Source organism: Erpetoichthys calabaricus, chromosome 11 (genome assembly GCF_900747795.2).
Source record: "Erpetoichthys calabaricus chromosome 11, fErpCal1.3, whole genome shotgun sequence".
Classification (NCBI taxonomy): domain Eukaryota; kingdom Metazoa; phylum Chordata; class Cladistia; order Polypteriformes; family Polypteridae; genus Erpetoichthys; species Erpetoichthys calabaricus.
Window position 1 is genome coordinate 15,334,699 of NC_041404.2, and position 21,829 is coordinate 15,356,527.

General features: G+C 36.6%; 1 protein-coding gene across 2 annotated transcripts in view; it reads left to right on the top strand.

Annotated features, from left to right (window-relative positions):
- Positions 1 to 2,003: 2,003 nt before the first annotated feature.
- fbxl3l (F-box and leucine-rich repeat protein 3, like) overlaps positions 2,004 to 21,829 on the top strand; it is a 41,548-nt gene continuing 21,722 nt past the window's right edge. The window contains exons 1-2 of one of the 2 annotated variants that reach the window (XM_028812736.2): positions 2,004 to 2,220; positions 20,347 to 20,505. The gene's annotated coding sequence lies outside the window, so the exon portion shown is untranslated. The remainder of the gene's footprint in view (positions 2,221 to 20,346; positions 20,506 to 21,829) is intronic. The other variant, XM_028812735.2, reaches the window with a different exon arrangement.

Consider the following 21,829-nt stretch of genomic DNA (forward strand, 5'->3'; position numbering starts at 1 on the left):
CCGTGGCGCAACGTTACGGGCAACAGTTTCAACCATTCTATGATCTGCTTCTCGCAACTGAAAGACGGCACATGGCGGATGTTAGCCGACTTGCTGACCGCAACGTTAGGGGCTTCAACTATGGCGCTGATGCCACATCTCAGTGCCAACACTTTGCAGACTGTACTTAAAAGACACGCCCTCCTCACTGGACAGCTAAAAACACCAATCAAACTAACGATGACATCAAGTATTACCCAATCCAAAGTAGGAAAGGAGGCATCTTCATAAAATGCATGTGGGATGATTTGCATGACACGCTGCTTTAAAAAAAAAATGATAAAAAAAATACGGGATAAATCCCGTCCAGTATTGATTCAAAACGGGACGCGCAATTTCATTCTCAAACGCGGCACGATTCCGTATTTTAAAGGACGGGTGGCAACCCTACAGTGCCAGGTAACCACCCATACAATCAGATTGTGATTCAGACTAGGAATGCAATGAATGTAATTACCCCGATCTACATACAAGGCGAAAGTCTTGCAACATTCAAAGATGATGGTTTGGGATAAGTACACCATACAACATAAAAGAGCTTATGAAGCCTTGAACCGAAAAAAGCAAGATTTCAGAGATCGTAAAAAAAAAAAAAAGGAGGTAATGTCGTTTTACTCGCTGTAGATTTTAGTCAAACATTACCAGTTATTCCACGAGGGAGACCAGCAGATGAACTCAACGCGTGTTTAAAATCCATGCTTCTCCCACACTCGGTTATATGTGGCGTGTTCTCGGGTAGGTACACCAAAAAATGTATACATTTAAGCATGTAATGGGCAAACAAAAAATGAGGTATACCCGAAGGCACTGCAGTAGTACTTCATGTAACTTTACTTCTTAAATGTTAATGTTTTACTGTTTAATAATTTATACGCTTCTTATATGTTGTTCAAATTCTTTTATCAAAATACCACTGACAGCGCAATGCACGATAACATGGAGTGAATACACCATATACGCATCCGCCCACGGCTGCCCTGCTGTGCGCAGATAGGAGTTGATTCTACAATAAAATAAAATAAAGATAAAAAGAGTAATACAATCATCACCCATAAAGCGGATAGTAGACGTGACGTTACTATATGTGTACCACATTTCAAGTGTATAGGTGAAACGGTTTGCGAGCTACAGGTCATTTAAAATCCTGGACAGACACACAAATTGCCACGGTAGCAAATTACAGAAGAAGATTTTACTGTTTAATATTTATATTTATATGAAAAGTGCTTCTTATATATTTCTTCATATTCTCATATGATAATGATGTTAATGTTTATATTGATTTCTGTGTTATTAAAACTGCATGTATGTGTGTATATGTATAATATATATATATATATATATATATATATATATACTAGCAAAATACCCGCGCTTCGCAGCGGAGAAAGTAGTGTGTTAAGAGGTTATGAAAAAAAAAAGGAAACATTTTAAAAATAAACGTAACATGATTGTCAATGAAAGGCCGTTTCACTCAGTAAGTCTTATGTGTGTGTTTATGTATGTGTGTGTATATATATGTACATGTGTATATGTAGATATGTATATATATGTATATGTATATAAATGTTTATGTGTGTGTGTATATTATATATATAATATATATATATTATATATATATATATATATATATATATATAGATATAGATATATATAATATAAAAGACAGTAACAGTTATAACAATGACAACACAATTACATTGACAATCATGTTACGTTATTTTTAAAATGTTTCCTTTTTTTTTCATAACCTCTTTAACACACTACTTCTCCGCTGCGAAGCGCGGGTATTTTGCTAGTTGTTTTAATAAGAGAAAGGGTTACTCAAAGCATTTTAATCATAAACTCAATTATTTAAGGAAGATTATTTAATGAAGACGATAAGCATATATTAACAACACTTTTTATTTTTTTCACCAATCACAGTTGCCGCTGGGTGGGACCGACCGCCGAGCCCCGCCTCTTTTTGCTGGCCGGTATTCTTGGCTTTGCAGAACTGACGTTCGAGCGGGTGGATTGGAGGCGTAGTTTTCAGTGGCATACTGACCTACATTCGAGTAGCCGTTTCAATTCAGCTGTGACTGTTCGCCGTGGGTGTTTAGAAGAAATGGGGGTGGTGTGAGCGACGAAGAAATGTGAAGTAATCGGTGTCAGAACCCGACACATTCGCTGCGATACAATGTAAGTGGTACTGTTTAGTTTGGGGCCTGGCTTTTCTCCGGGTGCTCGAAGTGTAAACATCACGGTGAGGGAATTTGCTGCGCGGCCAGTCTTTGGAATGGCGGTGTGTCTGGCTGCAGATTAGTGAGCGTCTGTCTTATCGTTGTTGTGAGCAGTCGCACACCTCTGCCTGGATAAGCAGTAGCGACTCAACGTGCGCTCGGAGTCAGTGAACATTTGATAGATTCGTTGACGGCCCTCCTGGATTCGGCAGACACTTGGGATAGTCCCGGTGTTGCGCACGTTAACTGATTCTTACGTACTCTGGGCCTTATGGGACTGACAGATGATTTCTGTGGTGATTAGGTAGAGAGTACTAACGTGGTGTTGTACATTATTGTAATAAGCAGCACTTTCAGGAGCTGGCAGATGGGAGGGCATGGGGTTTTGTTAGTATTAACTAGTGCTCTCTGTTTCTGTCGCCCTAGACACTTGTGTCGTTGGCATGCAGTTGCTACAAGTTTTACACCTGACAGGCCATATCTAGTCATAGCCGGTTGTTTTGGTGATTGGTGAAGGATGGTAGTTAACGATTGGTTGGCAGATAATGTGCATTGGCATGATACCAATCGGTTTGTGTGTTTTGAAACGTCATTATAATTAGAAATCAGTTGTTCATGTTTGATCAATTTATTGTATCAATGTTTGAGTAAATAATTTTAATATTTCGGAATTTGTAATGTATCAAAAACAAGCAGAAACTTTAATCGGTGATAGGTTATTTAAAGTTCTGGGTACTGAACTACCATGTTATATGTTGACTTCATGTAATGATAAAGGAGCAGCACTTAAGTGATTGTTTTGTTTCGTTGCTCAGATGTTACAGACACTATAACATGCAGTTAGAATTATTCGTGTGTTTGTATATTCTTCTGCTGGAGATGAGTTTTGCTTTTTTTTTTTTTGGAGTCACTGTTTATAAATATAGAGGAATTACATTTCTCCATGGTATCTCACTATAATATAATTTTTTACAGAACTGTCTGTTTTTATTATTTGCTTTTCATTTATTACTGCTTTTAGGATTTATTGCAGTAAGAGTTTGTTTTTTTCCTGTTTCCTTCTGTTTCATCTTTTTGTTGCATGTATACATTACTAGCAATTAACAAGACATTTCAAAAGCACAGTGCTCTTACAAAACCAAAAGATTCTTGCATTTTTTTGTGTCTAACATGCACAATTAAGCCCCTTTGTTTCAGTCAGTGTTTTTCAGCTATTTTCTGAGCCTGCTTCTCCCAGCACAGGGTCATGGAGAGACTAAACCTTGCCTAGCAGGTTTGGGCACAAAGCCGGGCCAAAACTTAGATGAGACACTAGTCTGATACAAGAGCACATTTACAAAGATTCTCACAATCCTGCAGTGGAGTTTGTAGCAAAATTCTGGGTTCTCATTAAAATCATATATTGCTAATTGCTTTATTCGTAGAAGTTAATACAGGCTTTGAATTTTCTCTGAAATGTAATTTTTAATTTAAATGATTTTTTGAATACAGGTAAAAAAATTATATTTGAAAAATTATTTAAGGTCACAATTTATTCTTTCTGATGTTTAGAGTAATAAATAAAGTTAATAACCATTCATTTAGAGAAATTATTTTTGCTGTTTTAACTTTAAAGAATTCTTTAATTTTGCAAGTAGTATTTCCATTTGTTATGAATTGCTGAGGAAATATTGCATCAGTAGAGTAATTTAAAAAATCTAGGTAATGTAAAATACATGTTAGATATAATACAGTATGTGGCAGCCGGTTTTCATAATGCTCAAGTTATCCTTGACCATTGTTTGTTATCTGTGTTTGTGATTGATTTTTACTTTTCAGAATCGGGTTTAATGCCATTTAGCCAACTATAAACATTTTAAAGAACCGAAGATTGTTTCTTTAAAAGTCTAAACATGGCAACTATTGGTTTGTCCAATAGAAAAAGGAAAAACCTGAATACAAATTCACTTCTTCTTCTTATTCTTTCGGCTGCTCCCATTAGGGGTTGCCTCAGCAGATCATCTTCTTCCATATCTTTCTGTCCTCTGCATCTTGTTCTGTTACACCCATCACCTGCATGTCCTCTCTCACCATATCCATACACCTTCTCTTAGGCCTTCCTCTTTTTCTTTTGCCTGGCAGCTCTATCCTTAGCATCCTTCTTCCAATACACCCAGCATCTCTCCCCTGCACATGTCCAAACCAATGCAATCTCGCCTCTCTGACTTTGTCTCCCATCCGTCCAACTTGAGCTGATCCTCTAATGTATTCATTTGTAATCATATCCATCCTTGTCACACCCAGTGCAAATCTTAGCATCTTTAACACTGCTACCTCCATCTCTGTCTCCTGCTTTCTGGTCAGTGCCACCATCTCCAACACATATAACATAGCTGACCTCACTACCATCCTGTAGACCTTCCCTTTCACTCTTGCTGATACCCGTCTGTCACAAATTGTTCCTGACACTCTTCTCCACCCATTCCACCCTGCCTGCACTCTTTTTCACCTCTCTTCCACAATTCCCATTACTCTGTACTGTTGATCCCAAGTATTTAAACTCCTCCACCTCCGCCAACTCTACTCCCTGCATCCTCACCATTCCACTGACCTCCCTCTCATTTACACACATGTATTCTGTCTTGTTCCTACTGACCTTCATTCCACTCCTTTCTAGAGCATATCTCCACCTCTCCAGGGTCTCCTCAACCTGCTCCCTACTATCGCTACAGATCACGATGTCATCAGCAAAAATCATAGTCCACGGGGACTCCTGTCTAATCTCGTCTGCAAATAAGGGCTCAGGGCCGATCCCTGATGTAATCCCACCTCCACCTTGAATGCATCCGTCACTCCTACCACAGACCTCACCACAGTCACACTTCCCTCGTACATACTTCTCTGCCACTCCCGACTTCCTCATACAATACTGCAAATCCTCTCGAGGCACCCTGTCATATGCTTTCTCCAGGTCTGCAAAGACACTATGCAACTCCTTCTGGCCTTCTCTAAACTTCTCCATCAACATTCTCCGAGCAAACATCTGTGGTGCTCTTTCTTGGTATGAAACCATACTGCTGCTCACTAATCATCACCTCACTTCTTAACCTAGCTTCATTACTCTTTCCCATAACTTCATGCTGTGGCTCATCAATTTCATTCCCCTGTAGTTACTGCAGTCCAGCACATCCCCCTTATTCTTAAATATCGGCACCAGTACACTTCTTCTGCACTCCTCAGGCATCCTCTCACTTTTCAGGATTCCATTAAACAATTTGGTTAAAAACTCCACTGCCATCTCTCCTAAACACCTCCATGCTTCCATAGGTATGTCATCTGGACCAACGGCCTTTCCATTTTTCATCCTCTTCATAGCTGTCTTTACTTCCTCTTTGCTAATCCGTTGCACTTCCTGATTCACTATCTCCACATCATCCAATCCTCTCTCGTTCTCTTCATTCATCAGCCTCTCAAAGTACTCTTTCCATCTGCTCAACACACTCTCCTCGCTTGTGAGTACGTTTCCATCTTTATCCTTTATCACCCTAACCTGCTGCACATCTTTCCCAGCTCGGTCCCTTTGTCTAGCCAATCGGCACAGGTCCTTTTCCCCCTCCTTAGTGTCCAACCTCTCATACAACTCATCATACGTCTTTTCTTTAGCTTTCGACACCCTCTCTTCACCTTGCGCCTTATCTCCTTGTACTCTTGTCTACTTTCTGCATCTCTCTGACTATCCCACTTCTTCTTTGCCATCCTCTTCCTCTGTATGCTCTCCTGTATTTCCTCATTCCACCACCAGGTTTCCTTTTCCTCCTTCCTCTTTCCAGATGTCACGGCAAGCACCCTTCTTGCTGTCACCCTTGCTACATCTGCTGTAGTTTCTCAGCTGTCTGGTAACTCTTCATTGCCACCCAGTGCCTGTCTCACCTCCTCCCTAAACTCAACCTTGCAGTCTTCCTTTTTCAACTTCCACCATTTGATCCTTGGCTCTGCCCTCACTCTGTTCCTCTTCATGGTCTCCAATGTCATCCTACAGACCACCATCCTATGCTGCTTAACGACACTTTCCCCTGTCACCACTTTGCAGTGTTCAATCTCCTTCAGATCAACTCTTCTGCATAGGATGAAATCTACCTGTGTGCATCTTAGACCACTCTTGTACTGTACTTAACTCAATGTTCCTCCATCTTCTTAAAATACGTATTCACCACAGCCATGTCCATCCTTTTGGCAAAATCCACTATCCTCTGACATTCTTCATTCCTCTCCTTGAAGCCATACCTACCCATCACCTCCTTGTCTCCTTTGTTCCCTTCACCAACATACCCATTGAAATCTGCTCCAATCACCGCTTTCTGTTCCTTGGGTACACTATTCATCACTTCATCCCACTCACTCCAAAAATCTTCTTTCTCACCCATTGCACACCCAACGTGCGGTGCATATGCACTAACATTCATCATCACGCCTCCAATTTCCAGCTTCATAATCATTACTCTCCCTGACACTCTTTTCACCTCCAGAACACTCTTGACATACTGTTCCTTCAGAATAACTCCTACCCCATTTCTCCTCCCATTCACACCATGATAGAACAATTTGAATCCACCTACAATCCACCTGGCCTTACTCCCCTTCCATTTAGTCTCTTGTACGCACAATATATCAACCTTCCTTCTCTCCATCATATCTGCTAACTCTCTCCCCTTACCAGTCATACTGCCAACAGTCAAAGTTCCTACCCTCAGTTCCACTCTCTTTACTTTCCTCCTCTCCTCCTGCCTCCGGACACGTCTACCCCCCTCTTCTTCTCCTTCGGCCAACAGTAGCCCAATTTCCACCAGCACCCTGTTGGCTGACAGTACTGGTGGCGGTCATTGTTAACCCGGGGCTCGATTGATCCGGTATGGAAATTTGTGTTGTCCGCATATTGGTTTTGCAAAATTTTACACCAGATACCCTTCCTGACGTAACCCTCCCCATTTATTCAGGCTTGGGACCGGCATGAAGAAACACACTGGTTTGTGCATCCCATGGCTAGGTTCTGAATACAAATTCACTAAATAGTACAAAATCAGATTCTTGAATGTCTGTATTATTGGCACACAAAAAATACTTAAGACTATTTTACCCTTCATTTTAACAAAGTTTTTGGTTGAGTTTCAGACCCATTTGGATGGAGTTAGTTTAACACCAAAGTAATTATTACTAGAGAACCTCTTTGATTTTAGTCTTGTCTGAATTGCTTATTTCAGTAACTTTTCATGAACTGCATGTTCATGTCTCAGTAAAAATCATGGAGACTTTTACCTTGTTTAAAGTCTGGAGAAAAAAATAAATACATAAATAAAAACCCAGGATAAACAATTCCTGTGAAAATTTGCATGTCAGTATATCTGTCATTTGAGTGATTTGAATGGGTCTAAAATTACAGAGGTCCTCCAGTAATAATTCCATTACCTAGTGGCTGAAGTGGGGAAAAATAACTTCAGTTGTACTCCTTTTTGTGTGTGCTGAAAAATGGGAAGGGGGGGGGGGTGTACTTTGGTATGCTGATAGACACAACCTCCTGGTGTGAAATATAATCTTGTTCAAAAAGAGTTAAAAATTACAGAGGTCCTGCAGTAATAATTACTTTATGCCACTTCCTTGTGCAAAACTAATCCCATCGGATGGTCCAAATTATAAAGGGAAGCTTAAAGGTGCCCCAAGACCTGTGTCCTCTTGTGCAACATTGCTAAACAGCCAGTTGCTTTATTCCACAGCTGTGCATTCTGGAAGAGCAATGGCAATAACCTTAACAAAATATAAACAATGAAAAAAATCAATTCCCAAATACCAAATTTGGGATAATTGTAAAATGGTGATTTTGAAAAATTTTATATTATCTATTCTTGCAACAAGTAAGAAAGTGTGCTCACCAAACAAATATGTGTGCAAAATTTGTGCATTTATAAATAGAATTTGAGGTAATAACAAACTTGTGCAGAATATGCATAGCTTTGTGCCGAATTTTAAGCTCTGGTAGCCAAGTATGGAAATCTTTAAGAGATCAAGAGAGCTTTCTTGTAAAGGAATACTCACCTAAAAATATTTGTTTTATCTGTCGCTTGCTCCGTGTTGTTTGTAATGATGGCTGATAAACAGCTTTAATTTCATATTTATGTGGAGAATGAAGATACAGTTTGATACAATGGACTTTAATCACATTGGCTAATGCAGAACAACTGCAAACCGTATCATAACCTGCTTGGAAAAAATTTCAAGTTGTGTCACATAACCCAAATGTTTGGTATCCAGTTGTATGCTCTCAACGTCCTGGATACTATATTTTTAAATAACACCAGTGCAGCACTCTCAAACAAGGATAACTTGTTATTTGAAGATGCGCATCGTTTGATGTAGAGGGGAAAAACTATTGCATAAAGTATATAATGTCTTAGTTGTGAATTACATAAATTCAGATTTTTTAGTTTATCTTGTGTTGATTTTAAAATACTTTACAGAAAGGGGAGATTGGGCGAGATTTGTGTGACATTTCAAAGGATGTGTCATGGTAGTTTTTAAAGAATAAGGCAAATGAATTGGAGAGTAATTCAGAAGATGCTGAGCGAGTAATCAATAACAGATCAAAATCTGAATGTTGAAAACAAAGTGTTGATCATGAATCTTGAGAAAGTATCAATAATTTATTTCTGCATAGTTTACAAGATAACAAGATATACAACATAAGGCATTCTAATGTCTTTTTTTCAGCCTTGCAACAGTACCCCATACTGTATGGGTATAATTTTGGATTGCTGAATTATTTAACAGTTCTAAAGTGGACAGTTATGAAAATATAGATGGTTAAAGAAAATATCAAAAACATACAGCATTGTTTTCTTTGTAATGTTAACTGTGTAATCAGGGTGGCTGACAACTGTCATGTTGCCAGAGAGTGGTGGGGTGTCATGTATTGGTCAGATAGGCAAGTAAGAATTTTTCTGTTCTCGGCATTTCTACTTTTCAAATCATCTACTCTTTAATGCAAATGATAAATAATGTAAAAAGATTTGAAAATAGCAGAGTAACACCAAACAAGTTAAACCCTCAGTTTTTCCATATAACCTGTACTGTTCTTTGTAACAGCAATCATGTCATTGCATATGCAATGTGATGGTAATTACCTGCTCAGATGGTAACACCTTACACCTTTCCCTGACCCTGCACTTCAATGCCATGCTGAGCGCACCATAGGTACAGGTGGCAGTGTCTCTGTGCATTATATCTCTATGGGAGAATGCTTTACCTACCAATGAAGTTCTGTAGCATTTTGACTGTATATGTATGAGGTGATTTGCACAGGGCATATATGGCTATTGCAGGGTTTGAGGCAAAATAATTGTGATTTATAAAAGCAAATTGTGTAGAAATGTGCATGTGTATATTATGCCAGGTTTTATAAGTCTGATTTTATTTTCTGTACTCCTTTTCGTATTTTTTGTCTTACACCTATTTTAACGCTTGAATCCATGCAGAGTTTGATAAATGAGATCCTTGTTTTTTGATTAAGTGTCATCTGTTTTATCTTTCCAGGGTGTTCTCCCTTATTTCTTATGTTATATTTTTATATTTTCATCCTGTTGGATTATGTATCATTTCTGGGGACTTCAAGAGCATGTCACTTGTCCCATGTGGGGTGCTAATATTCTGAATCACTGCTACACTACAGTAAATAATATTTATTGTCTGCTGCCTCCACCTTGGACAGTCTGATTACCAGTCAGTACTCTGGCAGGGTCATGTTTAGAATGTCATCCTTAGCTCTGGATGAGTATGTAGCTGTAGTAACAGGATTCATCAAAAAACTTTTGTCCTTACCTGCTTTAGGACAACAATTATCCCTGTGCCTAAGAAAAGAAATGTGCTTTGTCTGAATGACTGCAGACCAGTGACACTCCGTCCAATTCTGATAAAGCGCTGTTAGGGACTGGTACTGGGACACATTAAATGGAATATCATGATCACTTCCAGTATGCCTATCATCACAATTTGTCTGCAAAAAGTTTCTATTTCCCTTAAATTTCATGCCATCCTGGCACATCTATATCATGCAAACTGCTATGCCCGACTCCTATTTATAGACTACACCTCAGCATTTAATACTGTTGTATTATCAGAACTGACTATCAAATTCATCAATTTACAATTAATTGTGGACTTGTTATCCAAAAGACCTCAGCATATGGTACCCTACATAATGTTTAGAACAAAGATACTTTTTTCCTTGATTTTCCCCTTTGCTCCACAGTTTGAAATTACAAATCAAACAATTCAGGTGTGATTAAAGTGTACATTGCAGACTTTAATTTTAAGGGCATTTGCATACATTTCAGTCATACTTTTTCTACGTGGTCCCCCTCCCATTTAGGAGTACCACAATGTTTGGGGGATAGCAATGTTAGGTATATTAAAGCAGTCATATTTAGTATTTTGTTGCATATCCCATGTATGCAATGACTGCTTGAAGCCTGTAGCACAGTATGTGGATTGGCAGCATCTCATCCCTTATGCTGACCCTTACCACAGGGTAGTTTGTCTAGCTTTCTTCTCTATTCCTTGTTCAACTCTGACTTTGTGGCCAGACACTGCGTCCAAATCCATCATTACATTTGCAGATGACACCATCCTCATAGGTCTGATCAACAATAATGAGATGGATTTCAGAGAAGCCTGCTGACTGACTGGGGGCAGAACAATCTCATCCTTAATGTCAGAAAAATCAGTGACCTGGTCATTGATTTCAGAAAGCAGAAGGCAGGCCACATTTGTCCCTACATCTGATGGGATTCTGATTAAACCTGAGAGGCCTAGCAGCTTCAAATTTCTTAGAGTGATTATTGCAGAGGAACGTAAGTGGGCAGATTTTGACCTTTGTCAAAAAGGTTCACCTGTGCCTGTACTTCATCAGAAGTTTTGGGACACCACACATGTCTCTTTCTCTCTGTCCTCTCAAATCTCTACAAGTGCACAGTGGAGTTCTCTGAACAATCCAGCTGTGGAGGCACTCATTCAGTTACTCTGTGGTTGGACTGGATAATGCAGGACCTACTATAGGTTTTAGAGTGGTTCTGACTTAATCCATTTTGGGGGTCAAATAGCTTTTTTCTTTGCGTTTTAGTTTATTTGGAAACAAACAATTGTAACAGAACACAACTCAATCATTAAAAAAACAAGTGTAATTTTATGTTGCAAAAACAATTCCTGAATCTTTTTGAAGTACTATGCTGTCTACTGCAAATAAGAGAATGTGTCATTGTATTTAGCAGAATAGGGATTTATACAGCATCATCTACTGAATTTGCAGACAGCCAATCCCCAAATAACTGAATTAAGAAGAGGGCATTTATGCAAGTAAGAGTAGCATATTCTTGGAACCAAGAAACCAACTACAGTATTTGCTTAAATTAGGTAATTTAAATACTTCTACTGTATCGATGATGGTATAAGGTATTAAAAAGCGCTTTTCTTTCAAGGTCATCAAGTGAGAAATCGTGTTTACAGCAAAGAGAGGGAGAGAATCTTCTACATTAGTACCAGTTGATTTTCATTTATGACAATGACTTAGTCAAAGTTGAATACATGAATTGGCATCTTTGCAGTATTTTGTTTTTCCCTTTGCTTCATAAGTCCTAAAACTGTGGACTTGTTGTAACAGGCTGTTGAATCCTTTTGTATGACAATACTAATTCCTGCAGCATATTTGGACTGTGAAGAACAGTAGGCCTAATTTTAATTGAAATGCCTAATGCTGCCAGCAGCAGAAAATATACTTTAATCGAGGATATAAATGTAGTATTTGATAGATTTGGCAAGAAGATATTCTGCCTCTTGTGCCTCAAACAAATTTAACTAGATTTTCAAAACAGCGGCAACAGTTTTGACACTTTACATTATTTGCACAATATTGTTGCATTATGTTCTATGTTTGATTGCTTTTGGTCAAAACCAAATAAGTTCCTAAACTAATACAGTAATAAAATAAGAAAACTATCCCTTGTACAAAGTTTCTTAGGCTTGCACTGTTGAAGTACACCATCAGTAGTTATCGAATGATAACTTAAATTTCCAATGGACATTACTTTTGCTGATTATTTACAGCACGTAATTGAAAACATGTCTCCTGATTGCATCCAAATTGTCTGTAAACGCATTGAACATGCATTGAAATTACACTAGAAACTTTAAATGCGTCTTTAATAGACAGATACCTATCAGATTGTTTTCCCAATCAAAATCCAAATTGGCCATCTGACAGCTTTTTTTGTTGTGTGGTTCAACATGATGGATGCTTAAGAGTTTTGTACGCTTTAGGTATTTTTACTAATATTAATGACCCATCAAAGAAGCAGTCTCTTGCATATTAAAAAAGACGAGTGGCCGAGGATCTTCTATAATGCTGCAGTTGTTGTGGCTCTTTTCAAAGCATCAAGTGTGCAAACGAGAATGCATGCCTTAAAAGTTTTAGTGAACAGTTGTGAAATGTCCCATTTCTACCAATGTGTTAGACAAAATGTAACATAACTTTGAAAAAATGAGAAAACTAAGCAAAAGACTTTACAAGGAAAGAAAATAGAAAACTTAAATTTCTTTTATCAGTTCAGGAGCTCAGTAGCACAAAGTAACTGGAGCTTAATGATTAATTTGTATGTTGTAATGAGCACAGCAACAGAAAAGACAGACACACTCGCGCCATTGCAGGTTCTTGGCCCCACATGTTTTGAGTGTTTCTGCTTGCTACTATGTCTTTGTCAGTTCGACTATTGAATCACTATATGGAATTACATTACAAAAATAGAGTTTAGTTAAGCATTGTAATCTATGGATATATTATGTGTTAAAATGCTATATCCTGGCATGGATTGTTTGATATTTCCAGTTAGACACTGTCAATTTAGTTACTCATTTAGACATGTAGCCAGAAGTTGGGTGCTCTGCAGCCTTGTCTATGGTCCTGCTGGGATGGTATGTTTATTGTTTTGAGTGTTTGAATGTGGAAAATCTACATCTTCTGTAGTTTTTTGTTATTAACTCTCTTAACAACAGTCCTTTTCTCCTCATTTTGACACAGTGTGACACACCATTTAGTTCAAAGGCATATTTTATAAATAATATTTTCACAAATGTAGCTTCTGTTTCTTTCAACCTTGCATAGAGACTCACTCCATCATCCTAACTGAACATCAGAGAGCACACATCACCTGCGACCACTTATGACTTTTACCACTAGTCAATTAATGTCTTCAATTGGCAATTTATAGATTTTACAGAAAGGCTTTTCCCTTGCAACAAGTTATATTTATTCTTAGCACATGTATGTGCTCGCCGCACATGTTAATCACATTTATGTTTAATAGGTGTTTTTTAGGAGACTTTTTGTCTTTAGACTGTTTATTGTAATCAGAAACCAGCTGTCTGTTAACAAGCCTACCATTGTTCTTTGCAGTACAAAGTCACTGCCTCTACTTTGAGTGCCGACTTCAAGAGGTGTTGGAGTGGTTTAGAAATGTGACATTAATTTGTCCTACCCACTTTAAGTAAAATTCACACATGGTTAGTTACTGTATTGATAGCTGCTTGTTAACATCAAAGATGTGTATTAAAATGTATGTTTGCGGTATAGACTAATTTTCATTGGGGGAAGAAACAAAAAGTAAAAAGCTAAGCTACAAAACAGGTGTGCCAAAGATAAATGTGGATGGGCATAGGCCTTCCTGAGCCCTATACCCAGGCCACACCTTCTTGAGAGTTCTGGGTTCAAATTAATGCATAGGTAAATTTCCATGTGAAGTTTGCACAATCTCCCCACATCAACTTTAGTTTTCTTCCTTCCTCCAAAAGATGAGTGTGTTCAGAATATTGAGGAACATTATCAGATCTGTATGCGTGATTATGGGTGCCATTCACATTGAGCCTGAGCTGGATTAAAAGATTCAATGGTAGATGGCATTTTTAAATTAACATATTAATTTATAATATTGGATATTCCAGTAATTGTAAAACTAACCATTATTTGACATGTTCAAACTCAGGAAATTACTAAATATATTCCACTTGTGTCATATTCATGGTATTCATTACCAAAATGTAATTAAAAAAGGAAGCTATTATTAATTGTGCCTTGGCAAAGGTAGTTGTTTAAACAAGTAAAATCCAGTTTGAGTTATATATTTTTAAATTCCTGTCGGTGTTGCTAAAGTGTCATAAGAATAGTTGGGACTTTTTTTTTTTTCCCCCATGGAGAGGAGTAATTATTGAAGCAACCTCAGTCCAAAATGATTGCCTAAAGAGGCAGAGTACAAGTTGAAGTATATGAACCACTCCATAAAAAATAATGAAACTCCCCCATTGTTTGGCTTCATATAATTTTACTTTCCTTATTTCTATCAAAGTTACCAATTCCTTTATGGTTTCATATTCATGTTCACCATTTGTTTTTTGTTTTTTTAATTGTAGCTTGAATCTTTGTTATTGAAGAAATGAACATGTGACCAACTTGAGAACAACAGAGAATATACTGTATACAATAAGTATCCATAAGTATCTTAGAGTCTTAATGCTTTAAACAGCATTGAGGTCATCAATATCCTGATCCCAGTATTCAGTGCAAATAACAACTGTTGTTTGTGGCTTAAATGAGACTACAGACTGAGTGGTCTTTTCTGTCCCTGCCTTTACAGGAGTGACACCTGCAAAATGGTGTGAAATATTTGTGTGTTTTATGCTAAAATGTCATGTACATTTCACTAAGGCCATGGTTGTGTGTTACAGTGGTAACTTTCAAAATTGGAGCTATCGTCTATGTTCAGTCTGTGTCTACAAAAATCATTCTACCAACTTCACTCAAATACTTTTACAGTTAAACAAGTTTAGTAATTCCAATATGTCAGCCCTTAAGTACCTACCTTAGTAAGCATTATCACAATTTATAGTTACCAAAATTAGTTAAAATAACATCTCAATATGGTATAAATTAAAACTAAAGGACCAAATCACATTTGAATAAGGGAGAGGTACAATAAAAAAGGGAAATGTCAAAGATGCCAATCATAGTTTTTATTGAGGTGTTCAGTATGTAGTTTTGAGGTGAGATCAAAAAAGATTTCTTAAAAGATAGATTAGGTCTATCGTCTACATTTATAACTTAATCTTTCTATTAATTATTCTGTAAAGGAAGGCAGGACACTGGAGACCATTGTCACTATAAATATTTAGCTAGTATGCCTTCTCTGTAAAGTTGAAAGTTTTTTTTTTCTTTTCTATCTGCTCTTTTTCTCTCTTTTCTTCTCCTCCAGCTATTTTATGCAAATATACTGTAGTATGTTGTAGAGTGTGGATGTGAAGAATTTCTTTAGAGGTATGTTGATTACATATAATTAACAGGTAGTTTAAAGATATTTATTGTATCTTATCTAGTAGTAAAAATCATGGTTTTGAGTACAGAAGCCAATTTCAGTGGTCATTCTTTGTAGTCTTCAATTTATTCATTTTAAACCATACAGAAGATGCTACTCTTAAGATCTGGCTAAGTAAAGCAGAGAAGTGTTACTTGTCACGAGCAGTGTATCTGTTTTGATGTTTCATATGGTCATCTGTAGTTTACTATGAGAATACGTAATTTCTTCTTTCAAAATGATTTTTTTTACCCCTAATAGCTTACACAGTGATCAGATGACGTTGCCATTTTGCATTGAAAAGGTTTGGGCTTTTCTACTTGCTGCTTGGATAAAATCACAACTCTATTCAGTTTTATTTATTTTTTTAACTTCAGCACAAAAACATATTAAATTAACTCTTTCAGGGCTGATGTCGACTTTTGTCAAAATTCAGGCGTAGAGGGCAGTAATCAGCTGTAAACTGCAACAAAACTCACCGTTACATTTTAGTTCAACTCTCTTTGATAGAAGGAAAGTTACATAGCTGTGTTGATTTAACATCGATTCCCTACATGTGTAGCGAAGAGCAAACAACCTCTAAAATGCCACCAACATCTGGCAAGAGACCAGAAATTACGTTTTACATAATTTCGTCAAATAGGACACTGACCTGTCAGACTCCGAGTTTGATGCAAGTGATCTGGAGATGGATGTCAAAAACAAAAGTGAGGTACCAGCATCATCTGATCGGTCCCCAGCTGATCGTGGCACTGAATACTTTCATGTAGCTGATGCACCTACAGCAGCATCTGCCTGGGAGAACCACCACTTATGATGACAAGAGGTACAAACCATATTGCGTCACACTGCAACCGCCTCCACCACCCATCTGCTTTGCGAAGTCAGCCAGGCAGCTTGCCCACCGTGCATTCCTGCTGACTAGTGAGGTGCCCCCATGCAGCCACTGCCACCAGAGATGCCAAACATGCGCCAACAGCTACCACAGCACATAGCAACAGACGTTTTATGTTGACGTATCATTGCTTTGTGTTCCTTTCACAAAACTGAGTTTTTTGGAAAAAATATTCAGCCCTCAAAGAGTTAAGATACATTATGTAGTATATATGCATTTCTGCCTAGAAGATAAGCAGTATCTGTGCATTTCTAAATGTCATTTTAAACTTGTTTTTGCTTTATGAGCAAATATTGTTTTTGTTTTATTCTTTCATATATTTCATTTATCTGTATTTTTTGGATTAGAAACTTGGTTTAGTGTCATGGTAATAGTGGTAATTAGATGTGCCTTAAGCTGTAAAGAGTCATGACTAAGCAAGTAAACCTTTCTAGGTACAGCTTGATAGTTTATCTTGTTTTATAGAAATATTAAGTTCCTTAGCTTGGGGAGATACTAAATTCTCATGTTTGACGTAGTAAAATTGTCAGGTGCACAGAGCACAGTGAAATTCATACTTGCATGTCCAACCAACATATAACACAAATAATGATAAAAAAAACTCGGAGCTCCATTTTAATATGTAATAGAAACCACAAATCACTTTACCTGATTCACTCCTTACCCTTGATTGATTGATCTGTTTGAATGTACCCAGTGAGGCTTCTTCCAGGACTTCCCTGGGCCTCATTCTTTAGGAATTGATATTACATATATTCTGCAACATTTTTGTCAGCAAAGTTACTTGCATGCATGCAGTTAGTAAAACACTGCATGGGAACTCTAATACTAGTATTATACATGTAGCAATAAGACATAAGCAATATACAGAGAGAACATTTTTAAAATGTTAACTGCATATTGCTTATGAAGTGAACGATTTGAGAAGTTGCAATAGCCGATGTATTTAATGTGATTTAAATATGCTTATAGAAATGGACTATATAAATGGCAAAACTTTCATTTTTGTTATTACTGTTAATACATAGCTTTAGAAAACTTAAAGAATATATCTAGCATAAAAGAATGTGTGTGGTGTGAGTTTAATGCTCTTAAAGGAAATCGCACATCCGGTAGTAAGTGTTTTTAAAATCAAATCAAACCATTTTGCTTTAACCTATTGAATCTTAAGGTATCAAATTACATCAGATCATACTAGATATCTGCATCTTTTGATTACACTGGAAACCTTGAATTGAATCATTTATTTAGAGAGTTGAGCTCATGTATTGACCAGTATACAAGATGAATGTTATATAATTTGAAAACAGTAATTTTTAGACTTGCAGAAATGTGTCCATATTAACATTTTTTGCTAAGTAAAATGAACACTAGCGGAAGTTAATCGCTATAAAGAAACTAAATAAAAACTAAAACACTATGAAAACCTAAATAAAAATTAAATCTGAGCAAATCTTAAAACATGAAAAAACTGGGAGGAGTTTCCCACTAAGAGCAATTCTGTAGCATTTTACAAGTAAATGCAAACCTCCCTGTTAGAACGATTTTAGCCTAGCTTTGAGCAACCCCAATAAACCAATAAGGGATATTTCTTCTCATTTGTGGAAGCAGAAAGAGCATTTTATGCTTTCTGCACCATACACGAGCAAAACAAGACTGTTTCAGCAGCGATTAATTTATTTGAGAAAGTAAAGATTGTCAGAAGCACCAGAAGTGCTTCTTTTTGTCAAAAGAACCTGCCAATAATGCAATTTCAGTTGACATCATACAGTTTTTGTTGTTAGATTAATATTATATAATAACTTTAAAATATGGGGTTTGTTTTAATGTTTTTTCATTTTCATATTTTAGTTTTATATATGAAAATCTATAACATTTTACTGTGTTACAAATATTTCAATTATTGATAGTTTTTTGCAAGCTGTAAGGAGTGTTGTTGCTTATGCTGTTGTGATTTGTGTTTTATGATTTTAACAATATTGTCAGAATCAGAAAAACTCATTTTGCTAACTCTGGTAGTTTAGGGTTGCTTAAGCTGACTGTTTTTGTTGTGATATTGCACAGTAGCAGGTAATACAAACTAAAAGGAATTTAGTTTGGTCGATAAAGGTTTTAAAGTGTATATTTTTATATCACATTTTCATTATTAAAGTAACATATAAATGGATAGTATTTTAATTACTGCAGAAATAGATTGTTAAAAAAATTGTTTTGGCTGAAAGCTGATACCTGGCAACCATATTTAAAACTTAGAAAGTGAATTTTGTTTGAACAGCTTTGCTGCAGGATCGCTGGCATTGTGGCACCTATGATCATTTTAAAGCAATTAGTTTTTCGATGCAAGTGGCAGTAAATTGCATTGCTTCTAAAATCCCAAAGTAAATGCACCTAATAATAATAAAAAAAAATACAGATGCTTCCTCCCATTGTATTGAGGCTGTCAGGGTGAATAATATTGAAATGCTATGTGTATGAGGAATGTTCAGAAAGTGTCCACACTTTTTTATTAACTCGAATTTCAAAAACAAATTACATCACTTTTCTACATACTCACCTTCGTTTTGGGATGTCATTTCCCCAGCGTCATACCAACTTTTTAATGCCCAATTACTACTTCTCCTGCCTTCACCCTTTCCAACGAAAATATAAAAGTGCAGAAACTTTTTGAATGTCATTTGTATTATATTTATATATACTTGTATATTTTTTCCTTTTCATTACTTCAGACTTTTTTCTACATCTCTCCAAGCCAGTAATGGTAACCTGAAGTGTTGAAAGTTAACAAACCTGTATTGTCAATGTGTCATTCCATTGCTGTTACAAATCATCACTCATTTAAATAAAAAACAAACTATTCAGATATTAAACTTAATAGCATCATGTTGAGTAAATTGATGAAGACAGAAACTGAGTGTTTAGGTAGTGTTCCATTTCAAAACAAGTTGTCTCAAAGGTGGCAATAAGAGTTTCACTAATGTTAAAATTAATATAAATAAATCTGTTGTAATGCTCAATTTTTTTTTAAATATTTCCTTTGAAAATGTATATGCATAATAATAGAGCTGATGTAGTTTAGATTTTTGTTAATGAACATGCTTTTTATTAACAGCTTATAAAGCATTTCCTAACAGCCCTATAAAATATCAGGATCTTGGGATGCTGACCAATTTTGGCAGCCTATGAGTATAAGGTGTGAACTGCCCTGAGTGGATCATTGGCCAATCACTTGCACACTCAGGAACACATCCCCTCTCACTGAACCTCCACATAACCAGCATGTCTTTTGGATATAGGAAGAAAACTGGAGAGAATGAGCACACTACTCTGCAAAGGTAGCAACCAACCCAACACTCAAACCCAGAACTCTTGGGACTGTGAGGCAGCAGTGCTCTTATGATTAGACCTACTTATTAATAATTCTCTGGAATGAATTTAGTGAAAGTGATTGCATTATTTGTTTATTTGATGAGTGCATCATAGTTTCATATTTTATTGTTGCCAAAAATTGGCCTTTTGGCGTATGTTAACTGGAAAAACTATGACCAAATTTTTCAAAACAAAGATTATGGAATTTGTTTAAACACTGCCAATGTATGTACCTGTATATTGCATGCTGGTTTTGTACTTAGTATCTTTTTGTGTTTTTGTCACATGTCATTTGTTTTGTAATAGTGAAAGTTGCTTTAGAGGAATGAATCAAACTTAACTGAATTTTTCAGATTGTTCTAAATTGTACTGTTTTTATTTTTAAATTTTTTTTTTGTCAGTGCAGATGTGAGTCATTTTGCCCTTTTAATAAACTGGTGCCTCCTTCATGACTGTCCTATCCTCATTGCAGTAAGTGGGTCTTAAATGGACGGACAGATGCATTTTCTGAAATAATCCATTTACAATTTAGGTATTTGACATTGCACTATTCTTTACTGCTTAAGTAAGCCCTTTACCCAAGTTCTGCTTTATTTTTGTGATGAGCAATATACAGTAACAGTAGTGCTCAAACCTTTTTATAGTGCATTTAAAGGAAATAAGGCAATTATACCTGCTTGTTACGTTCAACAACGGACTCTCCCAAGAAGATTTTTTTTGATTCTGTAACACTATAAACAAACCTTATAAATATTCATAATGTTGTTCCCAAATTGTGCAGCGAATAGTATAAAGTTATAACAAGAAAGGGAAGAGCTCTTTGACATTCAGTTTAAAATGAAAAGACCCTATCCTGTAGCAGAAACTTAACCTGTCTCTGTTTCTGCAAGATGTAAGTAATATTGATTGAAAAGAACAGACAGTAGAACTGTGAGTATTGTGGTTATGATAAAACAAACAAAAAAAAAAAACAGTCTAAAGGTGAATAATAATGAACAACAACATCCCACTCGTACTGCATACAACAAAATGTCCATGAAGGCTCCGAACAAGCACCACCAAGTTTCTGGCATTGCTGTTTTTTGGGTTATTTGGCAATCCCATGTTCACAAAGTCCTATTCCAAAGTTTGGTGGTGACTGAAATGTAGGTAAACTGAACATGTTTTTCACTTTGCTAAATGCACATAGGTTAACTAATACATTAAATCAATGATTCACATTCTGTTCAGATAATTTTATTTCTAGCCTGAAGTTAATTAGATAATTACTTGAAGAGGCTAGAATGACTACTTACCTAATTTTTCTTAAAATTCTGCATAGCCCATTTCAGAATTGCTCTTTGAAGGTATGAAGTGATAAATGAATTTTTCTGTTCTTTCTTTTGAATGGAACCCATTGTAGTACCTGTCTCAGTTCATCTGTTGTTGTTGTAATATACTGTATAGGCCTTCTTAACATTTCAAGGACAAAAGTTCTACCTTATGGACTGGTGGAATATTTAGCAGCAGCAGGTCTACCAAACTTTAATGATCTTCCTGCTAATATAAGGAATATGGCTTAAATCCAGGCTAAAAAATGGTTACTTAAACATAGCGCGGCCCTATTATAGCTGCAGAATGTTGTGTTGCATAACGTTAGTAGTTGTTAATTCCGCAAAAAACTGAATTTCAGTTTGTTTTTATCTAGTAGCTTATAAATGAAGCAAACAAATTTTGATATGGATATTTATGTAGCAGTCATCACTAACGTTGAGGAATAGTTTGACACAGCACACTATGGACTTCGTTGTCATTTTGAATGATATTGTGCACATGTATTGTTAAATACAACCAGCAGCATGCTCAATGAGCTCAGTCACAGATAAACAGCTTGATCAGCAGCTGGCAGC